We start from the raw sequence: 24479 nt of genomic DNA, 5'->3' as shown, positions 1-24479 counted from the left end.
AGCCGGGGATGGAGGTAGAGGCCAGAGAGCAGAGCTGAGACACTGCCCCAACCACGCGGTTACAAAGTAAGAAGCTGAAACACCAGGGAGGGTCCAGACGGCAGCCTCTGCTCTCCCGGCTGGAAGCCACTCCCAGTGACTGCCCCCACCCCACCCCTGAGCCCGGCAGGAAGGTCAAAGTGAAGGGCCCTTTGCTTGGATGGTCAGGAGTCTCTTTAAAAAGAAGGGTACCATCCTCTCAAGGAGGCCGGAGCTTCCCAGGCTCGTGGTCCCGCCCTCTCCCCAGAGCAGGGCTGGTCAGCTGCCAGACCCAAGCTGCCCCGGACAGCTAACGAGGCCTGCCACGGGGCTGCAGCCCGTGGAAACTTCCATTTCTCTTCCCACGCTGCTTCACCAGCGAGGCGGCGCCTCTCCCCGCAGCATCGGCCAGCATCTGACCTGCCCAGGAGGAGGAACATCCACCAGGACTGCTTTCCTCTCTCACCACGAGCAGACCTCAGCCACCCACGAAGGTGGTCCAGCGGGTGGACCCGCTCGTCTGCGAACGTGAGGGAGCAGGAAACGGAGGAGTCTTCGCTCCCAGGCAAGCACACTGTACTGAAACGACGAGGGAGAACATTTCACCCCCAAGACCACCAGGATCCGTCACCATCAACGCTTCCACAGAAGAGCCTCACGACGCAGTGGTCACCACCCCAACATCTACAGGACGCGCCACTCCTGAGTCAAAACTAGAGATCCGTGAGTAGGATCGACGAGGCAACTAACTTGCTCTCAAGTCTTCTGTTTAAAAAACAAAAACTCTGGCTTTTAAACAGCAGAAGGTGGGAGAGTAACTCAGTGCAACATTTGTGCAGACACCTGGGACACGCCCTCGAAACCTGAGCTGCACATGTGCGTAACCAGCAATCCAGCAAGCCTGCCTTGAAGAATCTACTCCACGGACGCGCTCACAGCCCCAGGTGGAGGGGCGACTTGGCGGGGACCCTGCAGGTCCCAGGGCTGAGCTGAGGGCCTCGTGGCCAACAGCTATCTTACGAGGCGGCCCTGTTACCACTCCTACCTTATCAAAGGGCCACCCGAGAACCAGAAAGGCAGAGCAACCTGCTCAAAGTCACAGAGCCAGCAGCTGCAGGAGCAGGACTCAGGCCTGCTGTTGCAAGGAGGTCCCCGCAGCTCTGCTGAGAAATGCAACACAGGGACTCCCCTGGCGGTCCAGAGGTTCAGACGTCACGTTTCAGGGGTGTGGGCTCCATCCCTGGTGGGGGGCTAAGACCCCACACGCTATGTGGCACAGCCCCCCAATTTTTTTAATCTCTTAAATAAAGATTATTTCAAAAGGCAACACACATGGAACTGAAATGCTCACTCACAGAAACCGAGTCAATCACAGACAACCATGAGCAGACACTACAGAAGCCACGTCTACAGACATGGGGTGCAAGTAAATCACAGCACAACCCCGGAGCGGGATGCGACAGAGAGAGCACAAAAGCAGCACAACCCCGGAGCGGGACGCGACACAGCGACCACAAAAGCCACGGCTACAGACATGGGGTGTAAAGTCTGGAGGCCTGTGGTGACCATTCTAATCGGGATGTAATGTGTGAAGATCTGCACACCACGTACAACCATGCACTGTGTACCGCTGGCCTTGAAGGCAGGCCCCGTGTAATGCACACTACCCAGGGCTGACCTGAAGGCAGATATTACGTAGAACACACACCACGCGTTGTGTGCAGCTAACCCTGAAGGCGGACGCTATGCATGACGCACACTACCCGGAGCTGGCCTTGAGGGCAGACGCTGCATAAGGTACCCTGTGGACTACGTACAGCTGACCTGCAACAGCGCCGAGTGGGGGAGCTGCCAACCCTCTCTGCAGTTGAAAATCCGAGAATAACTTAGACGGCCTTCCGTTTACCAGGGTCCTCCATATCCAAGGATTTAACCAACGGCATATCACGTAGACTGCAATATTTACTATTTTAAAAAGTCATGTATGAGTGGACCATGAAGTTCAAATCAACTGCACATAATTATGAATAATGTGCATGTAACAATGAAAGGAAATAAACCAGCATGGCACATAGAGGAAGGATGGCCACTGTGCTCGAGTGGGGTCACGGGGGTTCCCCGCCTCAGTGCCACTGGCACCTGCCTCCCTCCACGGGCACCCACCAGAACCCCCCCGCCCGCTCCTGTACAGCAAGAGATCCTGGAGGGTAGACGCCCCCCCCACACCATGCTGTGTGTGATGGCTGTTAATCGCCTAAAGTCATCTCCAAAAGCCCCACAGTCCCCCTAAAAGAGTTACAACTTTTCTTGTCTGGGCTGGAAGAGAAAGAACACCTAGGTAGAGAATTGAGATTTTTGCTTTTTAATTAAGGAACAATCATCAATTCCACACCAGAGGGCTCCTTGCCTGTTCTGCTTTTGACCGTTGCTGGTGCTGAGGAGCGCAGCATCGCTCAGGCTGACGCGGGGACAGGTGGCCGGGCACCCACCCGCCCTGCCGCCTGGGTCCGCAGCTGCTGCTCTGAGTCTGGCTTATTGTAAGTAAGTAAGTAAGCGTTAGTCGCTCAGTCGTGCCCGACTCTCTGCGACCCCATCGACGCCCACCAGGCTCCTGTGTCCATGAGATTTTTCCAGCCAAGGATACTGGAGCGGGTTGCCATTTCCTTCTCCAGGGGATCTTCCCAACCCAGGGATTGAACCCGGGTCTCCTGTACTGCAGGCAGATTCTTTACTAACTGAGCTACAAGGGAAGCCCGGGTTATTATAACCAAGAGAAAAAGCTAGATGTGAAACAGTGGGAACACCAGGCTCCTCATTAAGCTCCATAAGCACATTCATTATTCCTTACTGTGGGCAAGAGGAATTAACATACGTTTACACAGTAACTCAAAGATGTTAGAGCATTTAACATTCAAGTGAGAACTACAGGTTATACTGACGGCCAACTATGCTGAAAATAGTAAAAACAAATGGGATATTTAAGAAGCATTTAATGAGCCTTCACTAACCATCAGGCTCTGTTCTAAGCCTTTTAATTTATCAACTCATCTGATCCTCACAACAAGACCATGAGGTGCATACTATTAATTTCCTCATTTTAAAAAAAAGGCAATTACGAGGAACCGGAGCAGATCTGAACGGGAGTTTTAATCTGCTCTCTGATTAAAACAATGGTCCACTCACACACCTGACTGCATGTACCTAGGTGGCGCAGGTGGTAAAGAATCGTCTGCAACACGGGAGACCCCGGTTTGACCCTGAGCCAGAAAGATCTGCTGGAGAAGGGATAGGCTACCCACTCCAGTATTCTTGGGCTTCCCTGGTGGCTTAGATGGTAAAGAATCCGCCTGCAATGCGGGAGACCTAGGTTCAATCCCTGGGTTGGGAAGATCCTCTGGAGAAGGGAATGGCAACCCACTCCAGTGTTCTTGCCATGAACAGAGGAGCCTGGTAGGCTATAGTCCATGAGGTCGCAAAGCGCTGGACATGACTGAGCGACTGAGCCCAGCAAAGACAGATGGGCAAACCACCAAGCCACATGCTTTCGGGTTTTCCCGCACAGAGAACCATTCTCATCAGTCCCCAGAAAGCCACCCACCACAGGACTGGTTACACCCTCATTTCTGTTGTGTGTGCTTCCTGAACTGCTCACTGGGGTCAGTGTCAGAACACTTCCTAAAACGGATCCTGTCTTAGTAGTCAGCTTGACTTTAGAAAAAAATGATTTGAGACTAACTGGGGCATTTACTTCTTCCTTCAAAACACTGAACCTACAATTTTCTTTTCCTGTGACTTGTAATCTCAACAACAGGACAGCTGAGCATCCTTATCCTTTTTAGAAAAAAAAAAAGTAAAAGCGATTTTTTAATCCACAAGATCTCAAAAATGCTAACCAAAAATTACCTTTAATAACAAAATCAGAACTTAAATGGAGCATAAGGCCTAAGTATAGCTAAAGGAATAAATCTTCCCAACTTTAGACTTGGCAATAGTTGCCTGGTGGGCTGCCGTCTATGGGGTCGCACAGAGTCGGACACTACTGAAGCGACTCAGCAACAGCAGCAGCAGCCTAGGTATGACGCCAAGGGCTAAGCACCAAGGAAATCACGCGTAGGCTGGACACCAAGACTGTAAATGTCTGCGCTTCAAAGGACACCACTAAGGAAGTGAGAAGACAACCCGTACACGTTTGCAAGTCACATATCGAATAGAAGACCTCCACCTTTCACTTTAGAACTCTCAAAAGTGGAAGAACAAATAACCTAAGAGTTGGAAGAGACATTTCTCTAAAGACACAGCCAATAAACACGTGAAAAGATGCTCAACATCGTTAGTCATTAGGAAAACGAAGATCAGCGCCTGATGAGAAGCTGCTCCACCCTCCAGGGAGCTGAGCAACAAGCAGCAAGCATTCGGGAGGAGCTATGACTCTTCCCGGGTTGCTGGTGGGGCTGTAAAATGGGCATCTCCTTGAGAAGCTTTTTTGGCAGTTTCGGGAAGTGTTACCCATAGAATTAACATGACCCAGTGAATTTACCCAGTCTCATAGGCATATACCTAGGAGAGTGAAAAAGACATCTGCACAGAGGCTGGGGCGTGAGCGTTCAGAGCAGCGTTGCTCCTAAGAGTGAAAAAGCAGAAACCATCAAGAGTCTGCCAACTGATGGACGGTGAACGAAATGTGGTGTCATTCATACAGTGGAATACTTCTGAGACATAAAAAGGAATGGGGCTTTCCACGTGGCACTAGCAGTAAAGAAATTTTGAACTGTGGTGCTGGAGAAGACTCTTAAGAGTCCCTTGGACTGCAAGGAGATCAAACCAGTCAATCCTAAAGGAAATCAACCCTGAATATTCACTGGAGGGACTGATGCTGAAGTGCCAATACTTTGGCCACCTGATGTAAAGAGCCAACTCACTGGAAAAGAGCCTGATGCTGGGAAAGACTGAAGGCAGGAGGAGAAGGGGACGACAGAGGATGAGATGGTGGGATGGCATCACTGACTCCATGGACATGAGTTTGAGCGAGCTCATGGAGATGGTGAAGGACAGGGAAGCTGGTGTGCTGTGGTCATGGGGTGATAAAGAGTCAGACACGACTGAGCAACTGAAGAAATTAAAAGGAATGAAGAACTGACACTTGTCACCGATATGGGGATGACCCTTGACAACATCACGCTGAGTGAAAGATGCCAGACCCAAAAGGTCACCTATTGCATAACTTCATTTATATCAAGTGTCCAGAGCAGGCAGATCCAAAGAGAAAGCAGACTCCTGGTCACCAGGGACTGGAGGGACCTGGCCAGGCATGAGCACGACGAAAACACTCTAAGATTTGCAGCGGAGAGCTGCACAACTCTGTGAGTATGCCAAGAACCAGCAGACTGGACGCTTCAAAGGAGTAAATTCTATGACAAATTGTTTAGTCCCTAAGTCATGTCGGACTCTTTCCGACCCCATGGATTGTAGCACCCCCCCCCCGACCCCCGCCAGGCTCCTCTGTTCATGGGATTTCCCAGGCAAGAAGACTGGAGTGGGTAGCCAGTTCCTCCTCCAAGGGATCTTCCCGACCCAGGGATCAAACCTACATTGGCAGGCAGGTTCTTTACCACTGAGCCACCAGGGAAGCACCGCAGCATACAAATTATATCCCAATAATGCCGAAAAATTGATGCTTTTGAACTGTGGTGTTGGAGAAGACTCTCAAGAGTTCCTTGGACTACAAGGAGATCCAACCAGTCCATCCTAAAGGAGATCAGTCCTGGGTGTTCATTGGAAGGATTGATGCTGAAGCTGAAACTCCAATACTTTGGCCACCTCACGTAAAGAGTTGACTTATTGGTAAAGACCCTGATGCTGGGAGGGATTGGGGGCAGGAGGAGAAGGGGACGACAGAGGATGAGATGGCTGGATGGCATTACTGACTCAATGGACATGAGTTTGGGTAAACTCCAGGAGTTGGTGATGGACAGGGAGGCCTGGTGTGCTGCGATTCATGGGGTTGCAAAGAGTCGGACACGACTGAGTGACTGAACTGAACTGAACTGAATATTTGTTATCTAAAAACAGCATGTGTGGCAGAGAAAAAAAAAAAGAGAACTTACACGTTAAAACATGTTGGGTAAAACTCCTGTGTGTCCATCAACAATTCTCAACTTTCCCTCTTATCCATTCACAGTGATCAGTGACAGTGGTAATAATGGAACCTGTGTCCCTGGGTTCGACACACACCAGCCTGCACATTGGTGGGCCTGGGACAATTCCTGCTCCTTAGCCTCAGCCTCCTGAGAGGCGCAGAGAGCAAGAGGAGAAACAGAACCCCACAGACACCTCAACCCAAGGGCGGTCGCCTCCACAGGGGGCCCACCTGGAGGCTGTGCCAAGGAACGGAGGTTCAACCCAGCAAGGGTGAGAGTCACGGGGGTGGGATGCTCAGGAAGACACAGGGCTGTGATGTCCTCGCGGGGGTCCACCCCACCACCCACAGACCCTGAGATCTGGTTCCCAGGGGCTAAACCGAGACTCATCTGTTAACTGATTAGTGCGGCGGCTGCAGGGCAGAGGGGGCTGGAGGACGAAGGAGGAAATCAGACAGCAGGGGTCCCCGAGGCTGGGCTTATCCCACAGAAACCTTGGGGGAGCCGAGGCCACATCTACACGACCCTCAGAGCAACAGGCCAGGACAGAGAAGCAGCCCATCAGTCTTAGAGGCCCAGCCCTTCAGTGCCCCCATGACAGGACACTGAAGCCACCCTCGGCACCACGTGGCACAGACCGCGGGGCAAGGAAGCTGGTCCAGCGCTGAGCGCTGCAGGGCCTGGTGGAGGTGGGTTGCATGGGAAAGCCCGGAAGGCTCCCCAGGCAGCACGCAAGGGGCAAAGCCCCCACCTACCCCAAGATGGCCAGAGCAGCCCGCCCAGGAAGGTCGAAGGCACGAAGCCGATGGACGTGCCAGCGGGAGGGGAGGCAGAGCCCCGCCCACACCCATCTCTGCAGGTGAAGCACCGACCAACCGGTGACCCTGCTCTACTTGAACCAAGGGCTGGTTGACCGATTAGATGCTACAAACCTGAGGACCATTTCATCTAGCTTCTCACCTACGTTCAGGCCTCAAACACTTGATGCTACAAACCAGGGGGACAGGAGGAAAATACTTCCAAGGCACCTTCTCTGCAGCTTCAGCAGGAACTGAGTTTCCCTTCTGTGATGGTTGCCATGTAAACTCCCGAAGGGGAAACGCAATAACCAATAACCAACTCTACACATTTAGAAAATCATTAGGAGGCTGCTGGTTTATGTCAGTGTTGTTATTAAACTAGTGGCTGGGGGAAAAAAAGGACAAGAGATGAAGAGAAGCAGAGAAGGAATTCCTGGGCCGTCCAGTGGTCAGGACTCCAAGTTTCCACTGCAGGGGGCCCTGGTTGGGGAACTAAGATCCCACAAGCCTCACAGCACAGCCAGAAACAATATAAAGCATAGAGAAGCCGGAAAATAAAATCATATTCTCACCACTTGGTATCCTGGACATTTTGGGGTATATCCTCACAGATCCTTTAAAAGCACCTAGCGTAGAGTCAGCGTAGAGTCAGAATCACAACGCCAGTTCAGACACACGAGCCGTGGGGGCCACTGTCAGGCGTGTGACCTCGCTGAGCTGGGTCCCCACTGGGCCACGCATTCACCAGCAAACAGGGATGACGGCAAACTACAGGTTCAGCGTGAGGACGAAGGAGATGGTCCGTGCTGAGTGTCTGCCCGGCGGTGGGTTTTCAGGGAGCATCAGTGCTATCGTGATCATCGTGACGTTCCTTCACCTGCCTCCTCCTTCGCCCACGTGTCGATTATCTTCCCATGACTGCAGACAGACTTCTCCCTTTTCAGGGTCTACATCAGTAGCTCTGTGTCTTCTCTGCGTGAGCCATGAACTGATCCATCCCCCTTCCTGCCCTTCGCCACGGCTGCTCACCCGCCCAACTCACTTCCTAGGGAACCTGTCCAGACAACTGCTAAAGTTATGTGGGCTGTGAGGGTTTTTTAGAGCAAAATTTAGTGATTTCAGAATGTCTTAATAAATATACCTAACATAAAGATCCAGCTAAAAATTTCTTAAATTCTTCATAACCAAAATTACCACCTTTCAAACTGTTTGTAAATGTACCACTGCTTCTGTTTTAAAGAATTCACCAGTGCCCAGCCATAAAAAGGACCAAAGCTGGGTCACTTGTAGAGATGTGGAAGGGCCTAGAGACTGTCGCACAGACTGAAGTAAGCCAGAAAGAGAAAAACAAATATCGTATATTAACACACAAATGTGGAATCTAGAAAAATAATACAGATGAGTTTATCTGTAAAAAAGACACAAATGTAGAGAACGAACGTTGTGGACACCGAGGCGGAGAGAGGGGAGGATGATCTGGGAGATGGGATCAACATATACACACGACTCTGGATAGAGCGACTGATGAGAACCCACTGCAGAGCCCGGGAACTCCACTCGGCGCTCTGGTGACCTCACAGAAGAAGGTCCACGGAAGGGGGCTGTGTGTATACTCACGGCTGCTTCCCTTCGCTGCAGCAGAAACAACACTGTGAACCACACTCCAGGACAATTTAAATAAAGCTCTTCTCTGAGGCAGGTCCACAGAGCACCTGCCTCAAAGCGCACCCCCAAGCCCCACCGGGTCAGAACCTCAGGCTGGGGCTGCGCTTCTAAGTGAGACTTGGGAGATCCTCAGACACAGCAGGGCCCCAAGGGTGGGACCTTCAAATGATGCACAAGCGAGTCTCAATGCCCAGCCTCCGTCCACATTCTCATCTCTTCAGCTTCAGCCTCCGGGTGCGACTTCTTTCTCTCCTGCGTTGACACACTGGGCATTCTGAAGGGCTTCTCGGTGGCTCAGTGGAAAAGAACCCATCTGCCAACGCAGGGGGTGTGAGTCCGAGCCCTGGGTCGGGAAGATCTCCTGGAGAAGGAAATGGCAACCCACTCCAGTATTCTTGCCTGGAGAATCCCATGGTCAGAGGAGCCTGGTGGGCTAATACAGTCCATGGGGTTGCAAGAGTCAGACACAACTGACTATACATTTTAAAGGTCAGCTGAATTTGACAAAAAGTATTAGCTGCCTGCTATGTGCCCGGCCTCAGGCAGGCAGTTTCAAGAGACTGCCTCGGGCCCCCAGAAGCACCTGTAAGGAGAAAACCCACCCTCTGGACTTTAGGCAGTACTTTCCTGGGTCCCAAAGGCCAGGACCACCAGCCGGTAACTTTGTTCTACTGTACCATGTAGCGGCCTCTTAAAAGGCAACATACGAACACAGATAAAGGGGTCACAGTGCTGCTCTATGGCCAGAGCCTATTCTAAGAGCTCCATATACTGATTTACCTGCTTCCAATCAGCATGCTTTGTGGTATTATCTATACCTCACAGAAGCAGCAGCAGAGGAAGAGAGGGCAGCTTGATCTGCCTGAGACCCAGGTCAGGGGTGGAAGAGCTAGGATGTGAACCTGCCCAGTCTGAGTCCAGAGCTGCACCCTCACCACCAGGCGAGTCTGTGTCTCACAGGCTCAAAGCCCAGCACCAGCTCCCACAGAGGAAGATCTTTCAAAAATGGTCTCACGTGGAGTTGATCATCTTCACCCTCCAGTCCTAACCTTGTTGGTGACTACAGGGCAGGGCAGGCAGTGTGATCAGGAGATGAGTATTCTGACTTCATCGTTGATGCTAACGGATCACCTCTTAATGGGATTAAAATGTGATTATTTTCAAAGATGGTGGGACTTGGAGAGAATAAATGCATAATTGTACCTTTTATAATAACCTTATATAATAATATAATCTGCTATAACCTTATAATCAAATTCATCTTCCTTTGTTGGCAATAAACAGAAAATAACTTGTTTCTAGCTGAGATTCTAACTGAAAGTGCAAGTGTGAAGTGAAAGTCGCTCTGTCATGTCCAACTCTTTGTGACCCCATGAACTGTACCAGGCTCCTCTGTCCATGGAATCCTCCAGGCAAAAGTACTGGAGTGGGTAGCCTATCCTTTCTTCCAGACCCAGGAATCGAACTGGCGTCTCCTGCATTGCAGGCGGATTCTTTACCAGTTGAGCCACCAGGGAAGCCCGAGATCCTGAGATTTAGGAAAGCGCTCAGGGTGACAGACAGCCGTGCTCTCTGTCCCTCACCCCGCCCTGACGAGTTCACTCTGGGTTTGAACCCCACCTCCAGCTGCTTATGATTCACTTCCAGGCAAACGCTCAGCTTCTCTACACAGCACATCCTCCCCTGTGAACAAGGAAGGGTCCCTGGAATCATGAGGAGGATTCAGTGAGTCTCCAAAGCGCCAACCTCACAGGCACACCTGGGAAGCCCGGAAGCTCAGCCCCTCAGGATTCACCACGCCTGCCCCACGTGCACCCAACAGTCTCAGTGTTTCAGAAACTCTCGCGCCGACGGAGGAGGAGGATAAGACTGTCCCCACCATCCCGGCGCTCTGAGCGGGGCAGGTGACAAGCGGGGCGACCGCGTGTCCTGGACAGTCCCGTTCACGCCTGCTGTGCCAGCTCAGTCACTAACGGCGTTGCCCTTCACTGTCCCCAGGGCCCTGGTCTGGGTGATGAATTACATGTGCGCACTGGTGATAAGACGAGAACAAAGCAGAGAAGAACAAAGCCAGGCACGGATGCCTACAAGCTGCCTGGTCCTGGGGGGATGGGAGCAGATGGGCCCAGGAGGCTGGGTGGGGCCCCAGGAGGGAGGGGAGGTACCCGAGGCATGGTTAAGTTACCCTGGGCTGACGGGGGTGGAGGTGGAAAATACTCAGAGACTAAGTGGGCACTGCAAGGTCCCCGAGTTCAAGACGTCCAAGTTTATTAATCACTCCTCTCGGCATCCGTGGCTTTTCATCCGATTGACACCCAGCTGCTGCCAGCCTTCAGGACTTGAAGAGGAAGGGGAGAGGAGGGGAGGGGCCAGCTGCATGGGTGTCAGCCCCCCACGGGTCGTCCCCCCTCCCCAGACAGCACAGGAACCTGGGACCAGAGGACCACCTCCCCACAGGTTTCCTACCTACGTACAAGACCACCCACGCCTCGTCACAGGGGTCTCGTCACAGCGACTCTTGAAGAGGCAGAACCTCAAGGAGCAAGTCTGGGATGAAGCCCCAGCAGTTCATATTCACCTCAACCTTCCCTGGGCAGAGTTTCTGATCAATTGTGAAAGCTAGATTATCAACTATTTGCTGATTTATAGGGCTTTCCTGGTGGCTTGGTGGTAAAGAATCTGCCAGTCAATGCAGGAGACACAAGTTCGATCCCTAGTCCTGGAAGATCCCACAGACCACGGAGCAACTAAGCCCGTGGGACCCACTATTGAGCCTGCCCCCCGGAGCTCGGGAGCCGAGACCACTGAGGCCCCCACACCTTAGAGTCCGTGCCCCACAACCAGAGAAGCCACCGCAATGAGAAGCCCACAAACCTGGAGAGCAACCCCTGCTCACCACAGCTGGAGAAAAGCCCACACAGCTACAAAGACCCAGCACATCCACAAATAAATAAATCTAAATTATAAAAAAAAAATACAGCCCTGACCCAACGCCTGCCAGCCATGCTCCCACAGCCTCTCGCAGAAAAGGTGCCAGTCAGTGGTCCCAGGATAGACCAGAAAGGATGTCTGAGAAGGGAGGGCTCGAAGCCAAGCTGCACAAACTCTCCCAATCGACAGATGAGGCAACTGGAACCTGCAGACTGTGGGTCTTTCCCAAGTTAGACAGGTCAGGGTCTTTCCCAGGGAGCAGGGCCCAGCCCTCCGCTTATCCCCTTTACTCTAAAACCAACGAACTGCCCGGGAGGCTCAAGATGACGACCGTATTTTGCATTTACCCAGAACCTACTATTTTTAAAAAGCTGTGTTCACGTGTGTCTCCCCTGAGATAAAGAAGGCTTTCTATCCCTTTATTACGAATGAGAACCACGAAATATGCCAGAAGTCCCTGGAATAGTTAAGAACTGAATCTGAATTTTCAAAATGCTGCATCAGCTACAAAAATCAAAGTCCTGGGATTCAGTACAAGGTAAGAATCACCCAAACGGGCTTCACCACCGTCCACACAGGCTCTGGCAGAAAGGCCTGGGACGGACAGTGGGTACCGCGGCTGGAGTGCTGGGCTCACAGCGCTGACCCGGGAGGCTGTTCCAGCCTCGCCTCGTGCTGCGACGGGCGGCCACGGAGGATGTGGCTCAGGCCCCGACCTGGTCTGGAGAAACCGAGAACTCGTTTTTTACGTCATCCAAGTAAGTCCCTTACCCAGGGGAGAAACACAGAGCTGGACACCATTCCCCCTCCCCTGTCCAGACTCCCTTAGAATGACGAAGCTTAACAGAATCTACTGGAGATGGACTGGCGACCCACTGCAGCATTCCTCCCTGGAGAATTCCACAGATAGAGGAGGTTCATGGGGTTCCATGGGTTCACGAAGAGTTAGACACGACTAAGCACCTAACACTTTCACTGACAGATTCTATAGGACTGAGAGCAGAGTTCAGAAAGGCATTGACACAGCAAAACCCCAAGTTCTAAGCCTTCACTGCTGTGTGGGTATGGATGCCTTCGACATCCTTGTTTCTCCTGAGCGGCTCTGGCATCCAGACGCTCATTTTTCACCTGCGCTCCAAGTCTCCGTGAAGTCCTGTCTCTACCAGTGTGACAGGCCACTCTCTTTCCAGCTCACGTTCCAGGCCGAGGAGTTCCTGGCCGAGGGCCTGGCGCTTGTGAACAGTGGGTTTCTTTCTTCCTGCTCCCCTGACATCGACTTCCACAAAGAACACTGGGACCCTCTGCTTCCTTTAAAGAAATCAGATGCTGTGAACTCAGTATGGTCCTGTAAAAAACATAAGGCTTCCTAATTGTCTGCAAATTGAGGTTTGTTGTACATGCTTTAATTTTTGGCACCCTGAAAGCAATGTTTCAGAAGTTTAGTTTTGGAGGGTAGGGGCGGAGGGCACCCTGAACAGATCACTCTGACATGACATTCACTGCTCTGTAAAGGCCGACATGGAATGAAAATCCCAAATGTACTTCTCCAATCATTGAATAATTTAGGTAAAGGTTTAATTAAAATTTCTGATGTGAACCGTTTCTTCAGCACTGACATTGGATGCTGTGCAGGAGTCTCTTCAATCACTGTGCTCAGTCATGTCTGACTCTCTGCAACTCCACGAAGCGCCCCAGGCCCCCTGTCCACGGACTGCAGACCCCAGGCCCCCCTGTCCATGGGGTTCACGTAGGCCCCCAGGCCCCCCCCCATCCATGGGGCTCATGTGAACCCTCCAGGGCCCCCTGTCCACAGACTGTAGACCCCAGGCCCCTGGTCCATGGACTGTAGACCCCAGGCCCCCCTGTCCATGGGGTTCATGTAGCCCCCCAAGCAGTAATACTGGAGTGGGTAGCCTATCCCTTCTCCAGGGCATCTTCCCAACCCAGGGATTGAACCTGTGTCTCCTGCATTGGCAGGCGGGTTCTCTACCACTGAGCCACCAGGGAAGCCCCCACAGGGCACTTGATCTTAACCCCAAACAGTAATTTCTAGACTCTCCCAGAGATGCCCACGAGAGCTACGGAGTCCGCTGCCTCCCCTCCCCTCAAGGAAGCTGGCTCACGGGCCGGCCGGCTGGCGGTTTGCACTTGCTCTTCAGAGCAGCCGGCCCACCAGACGCTCACCACACTTCCCCTTCTCTTCCGGTCCTGCTCCTTCACCCCTCAAACCCACGGCTACTGCTTACTGTGACAAACTCCCTACAACTAACGCACACTCTCATTGCAGTCAGTGGGTCAGTGAGTCTTTTCTAGAGTCCCCGCCGGTGTTAGCCCTGGAGGAAAGAAACCACAGCATCAGCGTCTACCCTCAGCCCAGGCCCTGAAGATGAGAACACAGAGGCGATTTATTTTTAATAAGCTAGGCAGGTGCATGTCACTGTGAAAAGCATAGCAGGGAAGGTTACCCAGAAACAACTGTACATTTTCTACCAACAGCCATCCAGGTTTCAGGCTTTGAAGACCTTGTAAAACTTTTGGCTTCAGAAAGACGGTCCAGCTGCATTATGAACGAAAATGACCCTCTGGGTTAACATCTAAAAGGCCGTCTTTAAGCGAGTTGCCCTTAATACTCTAAATCAAGAAATGAAGAGCTCTTCATAGGTAGGAAGACAATGACAATCGGTGAAGGGGGTTTCAGAGGCAAATGTATAGCCACCACGGTCTTAATTATAAAGCCGACTTAAAAGTGCACAATACTCCAGCCATGATACAGACACGTGTAACAAACGTCCCCTTCACAGTCCTCTGGGCACTCAGGAGAGGGGAGTTAGCCACTTCAAATGCATCCACGTAGAAACAGAAGGGGCATGGAGGCTGCGTGACGGTCAATGCTCAGTTCACAAAAGAAAAGCCACGGCTCAGATCCTGTTAAACAGCATGTCATCTATCATTGATGCGAAACTTTGGCATGAGTTTTAGACTTCTGCTTAAATAAGTGTAAGATGATCAAGGCATATTAACCATTCATAACTCTGCTCGGTGGACATACACTGAGTAAAATCGATTTTCTGTCAAGAAGAATCGTCTTCCTTCTAGAATTTATTGGGCATCGAGGATTATACAAGACTTACTCGAGGTACCGTGAAGGATATCAGGAGCTAATCCGCTGGGCACAGAGGGTAACAGTGACGTGAGGGCAGAGCAGAATCGTGGTTAAGAGCGTGAACCCCCAAGCAAACACACCCACACAGTGTCTCTGATGAAATGGGATTAAATGGGATCACGCACGTAAGGCGCTCAGTCCCGGGCTGGGCCACCTGCTCCCACCGGGTCCTGTAGGCTATAAGGAGCCAGCAAGGCTCCAATCCCTCCTTCTCCTCTCCCCTTCCCATGGGGCTATTTAACGCCACGACCTGTTAACCCAGCTGTCTCATTCAACAGACACCTCACGCCCAACAGGATGCTAGACATGAGGTCTTTCCAGAAAGTCTGCCCTAACTCCATGAAGCCTCGAGAAAACTGATCTGTGAAGGCAAGTCTATTCTGGGAAGATCCAGATGCAAAGATAAACACCACTTTTAAAATGCCGAGCCCCTCCTCCCCTCTTGCACAAGCCTCACAGACCGAACTTCGGAGAGTCAGCAACACATGCATGATGGAAACCACCGTATTCACAACACCCGCTGTGCTTCAGTTTTTCTATCCCTCAGTTCTGAAATAAACTGCAAGTAAGAAATTATTACTTTAAAGGGTCTGCTGAGCCACGCAAGCAGGAGGAAAAAAAACGTCACATTGGTTGGTCTAAAATAAGACAAGGTCTGCAGAAGGCCACGATGGATGGAAAGGCAGGCAGGAGAGAACACGAGAGGCACTGGGTGTGCAGGGAGAGCGCCAGCAGTAGGGAGAGGCAGCGACCCCGGATCCAGGAGAAACCTCTGCCCGCCACGCGGCCGGGTCTCCCAGCAGGCACGGCCCTCCCCCTGGCAGACCTGCCTCTGAGATCTCCTCACACTGGCCCCTCTGCTGCAACCCCCCGCCCAGCGCTCCTCCTTCTCAAGTGCTTCTTGAGACCACACTCAAGGTCTTCAAGACCACGCTCCAACAGCACCCCCTCACGTCCGACCCTCTGGCTCCAGAGCCCCTGGGGTCACCTCTCTGGTGGTGTTTGTGAACCTGGCCCTGTTCGGACCCTTAACTGCTCCTCCCAAGGGCCCAGCATCATTTTTAGAGCCTGTCCCTGGCCTGTCCATGGCCATGTCTCCATGTGCCTGGCACAGCTCAAAGCACATGGAAGCTGCTCCTTAATTTTCTGTGGAATTGAATTGGCTTTATTCAAGCAGTGCTCCTTCTTAACGAATTTACTTGTAGCAAATGCTACAAATTACTAAATTGTAGACAGTTTGCCTCATTAAGTCATGACTTATTACTTGTGGAATGTAAGGAGATGTTTTTACATTCAGACAGCTAGTTTGTTTGTTTGTTTTTTTTTTTTAACCAATGAAGGGCAAGCAGTTGCTTCCTTTTTTTGATTTCACACCATCATTATTGACCGTTTCCTCAAAGATTGGTTCCATGCCATCGCCATGGGAAAAGACTGCCCTACGTAGTGAAAACTGGTGAAATACCAGGATGGAGAAAAACACACGAGAGCATCAGGCAGTGCTGACCTCGCACCCGGGACCGGCTGGTGCCAGCCCTGCCGTGTCTTTTCAGCTGAAATGTACGCATCTGCAGAAGCAAAACACGACGAGCAAGGTGTGACTGGAAGAACACACGACCGCTGGGCGCATCCCGACCGTCTCCAAGAGATCCAGGGTCTAGGACGCGATTGTGAGGAACAAGACAACCTGCGTGAGGACCCTACACACCTGAAAGGCGCCACTGGCTGCAGGGGTCAGAGAGACACGCCCCCATCAGGCAACAGACCCCCAGGCTCGGGGGCCGGCTCGCTCTCTGCCCTCAGCATCCAGCGAAGGCACACGCCAGACAATCCCAACACGGAGGAGCAGCTGAAGCCCTGAAGGTCACGGGCCACTGGGCAGAGGAGGGAAGGAAACCCCGACCCAAAGAGCCACGAGGCGTCAGCCAGGCTGGGCTGGGGGTGGTGATTCCATTCAGAAGCAGCAGCTGGAGCGGCAGAGAGGGGAGACCGCCCCTCTCCTCCTAGAGCAGCTGGGCACTGCAGGAGGGGGGACCTCACTTACTGTCCCGAGAGCCGGGCCCCACGGGCCTGGGTGACGACTCAGAGGCCCGGCCACCCACCCTCCCTCCGGATTGCTGTGTTTACACAGGATGGCTGCCTGACCCCACTTCTTAAGGGCAAGCTAACATCCTTGGACGCAAGGAGATCAAACCAGTCAATACTAAAGAAAATCAACCTTGAATATTCACTGGAAGGACTGATCCTGAACCTCCAATACTTTGGCCACCTGATGCAAAGAGCTGACTCATTGGAGAAGACCCTGATGCTGGGAAAGATTGAGGGTGGGAGGAGAAGGGGGTGACAGAGGATGAGATGGTTGGATGGCATCACCGACTCGATGGACATGAATTTGAGCAAGCTCCAGGAGAGAGTGGACAGAGGAGCCTGGCCAGTCCATGGGGTCACAGAGAGTGGACACAAGTAAGTGACTCAGCACGCAATGCACAGAAGAGAGGCTGCAGACGAGTGCGTGGACCTCGCCGCCCTGCTGGGGGCTCCTGCAGAAGCAGACGCTCACTCCTGCCCGCCTGCCGCCAACCACCTTGGGGTTTCTTCCGACTGTGTCCCACCCCCAACTTCTGAGCAGAGCTGAGAGAAAGGCCCAGACCAGCCACGCCCACTGTAGACACAGAAGATTCTGGCGAGACCTGCAAGCAGACAGCAGGCATTTCTCTTGTGAGCAGTAACAACTCGTATGGGGGTGAGGCTGTCAGTCTCTGCAGCCCAACTGTTGGCGAGGCTCCCACACCACTGGGGGGCTCACTGGGCGAGCCCCGGCCCGACCCCAAACCCAATACCTGCCCACACAGCAGGTGACAGGCTCTCAAGGTTTGCTGAACTGGAAAGCTATGGATGCTGTCCCTCCAACCTCAAATATTACCAAAGAGGCCAAATCCATTTAGGGTCTTGGAAACCAAGCCCAGCAACACCTGGGTGGAATAGTTACACTGAAAGAGGGGCTTCAGGGCTGTTCCAGCTGCTGCCACAGGGATGACGGAGCAGTCCCAGGGCCACACAGGAACGTTAACCGGAAACTCCAACGAAAACTCTTGATTCATCCACTTTAAAAAAAGTTGTAATATATAGTGGAACTAATATGAAACTTTGTTCTGTATTTTCCAAGTTTCCTATACTTTCATAACAAAAAACAGTAAAAACATGAATTTTCCCCTCAAAACTGAATGTCTTCAGAGACACCCTGACCATCACTGCTCGGATATGGGTCTAGGGAACATTAAATTTAAGGGTGAAAAAATAGGGCTGAATAAGAGACATTTAGACAGTGTGCACGGTCTCCAATCAGAAATAAGTACTTACTCCAGCTTCTCTGAAAATATTTCAACATGCTTGCTTAAAACCCTTTGAGTTTATGTGCAAGTTTGTGCCGACTATAAATATTTCTATAATGCTTCTCTGTTCCCAACTCCATGAGAGAAGCTTAAAAAATCTGAAGTATTTTTGCTGTTGGCGTAGAATGAATTGTTATTAGTATTTGGGACAAAACTGAGCTGTTCCTTAGCAGCCTTCAAGCCAGCCCTTGCACCTCCTGTGCTTAAGTGCTCCGAGGTGTCCTGTGGAATAAACCCAGGCCTTCCCATTGGATGACTCTGAGCCGAGAACGAGAGCCAGGACCTGTAGGCCAGGCAGAGCTTCTTCCAGGGGTGAGCCAAGGCCTCAGTCCTGTCAGTGCTGCCGCTGCCGGGAGGCTGATATCTCTATGTGGTGTGGGGAGCCAGGCTTGTGGGGATCAAAGCCAGCTCTAAATATACTGAGAAACCACGGGTTTTTTTTAAAGAAAGATCTGTGAGGCAGATTAAAAAAATCGCCAACGTTTATCATTTCTGATGAGTGCAGATTTTCAAAGAATTAAAGTGAGGTGTGTCCGTGGACTGCTCGTGATTAAGAGTCTGGGAAGCTCTCTTTATCGGGGGCCACCTCAAGTTCCATAACTTCTAAATTCCTGCTGTAAAACTTACCTGGCTCTCAGAGGACACATTCCGGGAATGGAAAGTATTGAAGAATTTTTCAGACTAAATTTCCGAACAGCTTTCCATTTTCAGGTGAGCTCAGCTGAGAAAAAAGGCCATCAACCTAGGCACAGTGAGGACCAAGACTGTTTGGCCAGTCATTTCATGGCAAATTTTTAGGTTCATTTCACTACTCAAGGTGAAACCTTTCCTTAAACAGAGCTAGAAGTACTCTCAGGCTTCCCTGGTGGCTCAGACTGGTTGGGAAGATCCCCTGGAGAAGGGCAGGATGACCCACTCCAGTATTCTTGCCTGGAGGGAGAATGCCATGGACAGAGGAGCCTGGGGGGGTACAGGCCATGGGGTCTCAATGAGTCAGACACAACTGAGCAAGTAACACTTTCACTTTTCACAAAGGGACTCTCATTCCAACACCCTGTTCGATTTCCTTCCAGCTCCCCAGACTGACGTAATATATGCAACCATGAAAACCAAGAAAAAGAACATGACTGTTGCATGAAAACATACAGCTCTTTGTGTGAGTGGGACCAGAGACCGCACTGAGTCAGTAAGCCAGCCAGGAGACGTTGGATTTGTGTGAGCAGAGCAAAGGTGCAACCCCTGGAGAGGAGCAGAAACAAAAAGGGAAGAGGGACAAGAAGGTGCTGGTGCGCGTTACGAACGTTGAGGAGTGAAGACCACTCGTTCCCACAAATTCTTAAACCCGTCCCACTGTAAAGAATGAAGTGGTTGTGTTCTTTTCTTTTCTTTTCTCATCAGGGTAGTTTTAGGCTCGACTCTTTAAGGAACTGGGCAGACAAGTAGTTTACCAGTTACTCACCACTACGTGCAAAGAACATTCCAGGCTCTGCAAAGGCACGGGTGCCTAGCCCAAGGAGCCGACATGCTCTGCAGACACTGACACAAAGCATCCCAAAGCTTGCACTGACACGGCTCCTCCCGTCCCTGCTGAGCGCGCCTCTGCCTTCCTAGAACAGCGCTGCAGTGCATGCGTGCTCAGTCGCTTCAGTCGTGCCCGACTCTGCGACCCCATGGACTGTAGCCCACCAGGGTCCCCTGGCCATGGGGTTCTCCGGGCAAGAATACTGGGGTGGGTCGCTCTGCCCTCCTCCAGGAGATCTTCCCGACCCAGGGACGGAACCCAAGTCTCTTTGTTTCCTCACTGGCAGGCAGATTGTTTACCACTAGCACCACCTGGGAAGCCCGCATATTTAAGTTCAGTCCTTAAATAAAAGAACTCCGCTGATACAAACAAGTGCATTTTACAAATTTCTTCCCTTCAAAACACTCAAGAGATTGGATTACAAAATTATATTATATGAAGTAGAGAGCAAAACAAGATAATTAGGTTCTCGTTGTCATATTAATTTAAAGTAATATCATTACACAGCAAGCTTGTGTTACCATTTTCTCTGCTACCAAGTTCATGAGGAAAAAAAGTCTCCCTCCATGGAGCTTATTTGCCATCATGCTGCTGTTCACCTGTGCTTCCACGGAACCATGGACAAGGACTTCTACTCCAAGCCAGCGTAACAGACGCGCCCCGTGACACGGCATGGTCCGGGCCTTGAGCACGATTCCCTCGTTTAGGTCACGACCATCAACCACCGAGCACACTCTACGAGCGCACTGCACCGACAGCTCGAGAGCCCCGTCTCGCTTAACACGCACAAGGCCCCACCAGGCACGTCACACTGTCCCCACCTTATGGTGAGAGGACGCACGAGCGGGACGAGTACTCAGCCTGGCTCTGGTCCCACAGGCCTACAGCCATCCCGCCTTCCTTTATCAGAAAGAATCAGGGATATACATGTTCTAGAAAGACCACACTGCATTCTAAATCTAAGGCTTTGTTATTGCTTATTGGGATTTGTTTTTGCCTCTGCTGTCTCTCCCATCAGGACAGACCTTGCTATTCTAGCCAAGCCTGACTGCATCCACAGCTCACAGCATTCAGTATAAGGGTAATAGAATCAAGCTAAATACAAGTGAGCTGGTTCAGGAGCAGGAGCACAGGCGCCTCGGCGGGGTGGGGGCTCCCACCCACTCGGGGAGCCTCCCTCTGTGGCCACCAACCCCCTCACTCAGGAACTGGGGCACCAGTGGGCTGTCACCCGGGACCTCTTTCACCTCCTGGCAGCCCTGCCCCCAAATGTGGAGAAGAGACTTCTACACCCAAGAGGATGCCTTTGAAGAGTTACTTTTATTACCAAAGCATTCATTTCTAGCTAAGTCTTGTTCACTTTAAAGTATCTACATGCTGTTTCTTTAAACAATGTGATTCCTTTAAAAAAAAAAACGAAAAATGCAGAAAATCAGTTAACTACCATCTCATCAGTTACCACCGTCACCGTTCAGGTTTTACCTGGAGATCTGTGTTTAATCACTAACCATACTGTGAATACAGTTTGTCACAAGCAGCAGGGTCTACCTCCGTGAGCGCTTTTCCCTGCTCATCCTAACAGGGATCTGAAAGGAAACTCAGTCTCCTGCAGTGCTTGGTACTCAGTCTCCTGCAGTGCTTGGTACTCAGTCTCCTGCAGTGCTTGGTACTCAGTCTCCTGCAGTGCTTGGTACTGCGGTTGTTCAGTCCCTCAGTCGTGCCCAGCTCTGTGCGACCCCACGGACTGCAGCACGCCAGGCTTCCGTCCTTCACTGCTCCTGGAGTTTGCCAGATTCACGTCCATCGAGTCAGTGGACATCCAGCCATCTCATCCTCTGTCACCCCCTTCTCCTCCTGCCCTCAATCTTTCCCAGCATCAGGGTCTTCTCCAATGAGTCGGTTCTTTGCATCAGGTGGCCAAAGTACTGGAGCTTCAGCATCAGTCCTTCCAATGAATATTCAGGGTTACTTTCTTTAGGATTGACTATTCAGTACTGATTATCACTAAATCATTTCCCTTAAAGCTGAATATAAAGGATGCGTCCAATTCCTTGCTGTTTTAAGTAAATCAGCAATGGACAAACTTATTGTGCAAAAGTCTTCCATATTTAAGATAACTTAAGGAATGAATCTCAGAAGCTGGATCAGAGGACAGAATGACTCAACATGATGAAGACAGCCACGATTATGGTGATGGCAAATATTGTAGACACACAAAAGCTCAGAGAATGATAACAACACCCGTGTGTCCCACAGACGGAAATGTAATGGTAGGAATTCAAGATCCAGAAGCAAAAGTAGTCATACCTCAAGGAACCCCATCACCACTGGGTAAGCAGTTGCAATACCTAATTTGAAAAATCCTAAGTATTTACTGGTTAAACTACAAGCAGCAAGGGGCGTCTCACCACCTCCGTCTCATCGGCACTTATCTGGATTTTCACCAGCACGTTCAGCAGGGGTTGACTGCCTGCTTGTAACTGAATTAGAATGGTCTCAGCTTTAATGAAGCTTTCTCTGCATATATAAACAGGAGCGGGGGGGAGGGGGGCATTCAATGAGAAAATCTGACATGTAGGAATTTGGAGCCTATTGTTAGCAAATACCATAAAATGCGCTTATTTCCAATTAATCTTTCAGAAAAGACTACAAGCCAAAGACGGCTTCGGTTCATGCTGTCTCCTCTCTCTGTGGCAACCAGAATTCATGACGGGTTGATGAAGTGCAAGCACGGAGGAGAAAAAGCATCCTGTTAAGATGCTGAAAATCATATCATCACCACGGTAAGAACGATGCTCCTCCCCCGACCTCACCAGAAGATAAGGAAACATCACAAAAAAGCCAAGGCACAGATGAAAATTAAATTTCTGCTTAATCATCCTTTTGCAAAGGAAAAAAAAAAAAAGTACTTTATGTGCAAGGCAGTATCATCTCTTAATAGCTATGGGACACATTGCTATCACTCTGCCGCTTCTCAGCTGGAGAAATAGGATTAGTGGCCTAAGAGGGAAGCGCTTAAACTGATTAGGCAAGTAGGCGGTCCTGGGCCAAATGAGCAGGGAAAAGAAAGAGGCCAGCCTTCTGTGGCTAAGTGTCCTGCAGAGAAGAAACCTGGACTTCAGATTACAATTAACATGAGAAGCTCTAATCCTCCATCTTCAAAACAGACCCCAGGTGACACAGGTCAGACTCTGGCTGGCTCCAAACACAATTTCATCTTACAAGATTTTCAGAATAGTCACCATGCATCTATTCATTTTTTCCTTTTCTTTTATTCAATAGTACTTATTAAGCAACTACCATCTTAGGCATTAGCGCGTGCATGCAGGGGACAGAGATAATGTAACTTACATTCTACCTGTTAAGACCCTGAAAGGACAAAACTGAGTCTCTCAGACCTGGACTCTGATGTGCTGAGTGGGAAGTTACCTTATAGGTAACTGTGGACTTTCATTCTGCAAAAGACCCCTGGAGTCCAGAGGTGTGTATCAAGTGATACGACATGAAAGAGGCCATGATCATGTCTGCCGTGCCAGCCATGAGCTCGTTCTGCACAACAAATTTTAAAGAAATTTGCCCAAAACAGAAATTTTCAAGATCGACTAATGTCGAGTTTGATGGTGATACTGACAAAGAAGGAGCCTGTCTGTGCTGGACTTTCTAACTCAGGACAGTGACAGGCCCCGTCTCGTGGACAGAACAGTTCCCGGCAATTGTGGAGCAAAGGCCTGAAGTGAGAGCCCAGTATTCATTTTGAGATTCTGGAAACAGTCAACCAGGGTAACAGAATCCCAGAGCCACAGGGACCTGACACCACTTTAATTCCTTCATTTCCAAATATTTTCCACAATGTTCCTACTGGGGAATTCCTCAGTGCTTTCATAATAGAAGTCAGAGGGAAAACAAACTCCCTTTCTGAATCAAATGACCCGATTCTGTCTGTCATGAAAGAAAGGGACACCGGTCCTAACATTCAGCAGACAGCCCGGAGAGGTGGTTACCGAGAGCAATTATAAAAATTAAAATAGAGATTAGGGTCAGAGTGAGTCATCAAAAATGGTTAAGCTTCAGCAAAACATGAAGATCTGCGTGTGCTAGCCTAATGGAGAGGATTTCAAATGTTAGATCTAGGACATGACCCTTTACCCGATCAGTTTAATGCAATCACAGGTACCCACCTGTTAAACAGGTCTCTGGACGGCACAGCATGAAATTGGAACTATCCTTGGTGCAACTGGGTAAAGCCAGCCAACGGCCAGCCACAATCTGCCAGACTTAAACCTGGCATTAAGACCACATTACCAAAGGGCCCTATCGAAGGAACATTTTTGAAATACAAAATGGCTGGAAAAAACTATGCCCTCTGGGAGAAGAGCATCCCTCATACGTCATCCCTCCACCACCCACCTCCTCCCCAAACTCCCGCAAACTCAAAAACACACCAAGCCCCAGATGTGTTCCTGCTCCTGACACTCCTTTCCTGTCGTTTGCTCTAGAGCTGTCCATGGACACTCCGCGACTTGGACCAAATTAGTTTCAGCAGCCTGTGACAGAGACCATCTGGGCTGTCTGCATCACCCACACCCTCGCTCCAGGAAATCCCATCTCACACTCAAGTATGGTCCTCCAGGCCCTGGGAGAACACGAGGAGCCCCAGGCCCCAGCACACGGAGAGGAGAGCGAGGGGGAGATGCGGAGCTGAGGCGGGACCAGCCCCGGGCGCTCTGAACACGAGGAGCCCCCGGCCCCAGCACACGGAGAGGAGAGCGAGGGGGAGATGCGGAGCTGAGGCGGGACCAGCCCCGGGCGCTCTGAACACGAGGAGCCCCCGGCCCCAGCACACGGAGAGGAGAG

The 24479-nt window shown here is 51.0% G+C and overlaps 1 protein-coding gene across 3 annotated transcripts in view; it reads right to left on the bottom strand.

Moving 5' to 3' along the window:
* The window catches only part of PRKCA (protein kinase C alpha), a 302229-nt gene that overhangs the window by 231746 nt on the left and 46004 nt on the right, over positions 1–24479 (bottom strand). The window lies entirely within an intron of this gene.

This window comes from Bos javanicus, chromosome 19, assembly GCF_032452875.1.
Source record: "Bos javanicus breed banteng chromosome 19, ARS-OSU_banteng_1.0, whole genome shotgun sequence".
Lineage (NCBI taxonomy): Eukaryota > Metazoa > Chordata > Mammalia > Artiodactyla > Bovidae > Bos > Bos javanicus.
Note: the sequence above shows the minus strand (reverse complement) of the source record. Positions and strands in the feature narration are given on the sequence as shown.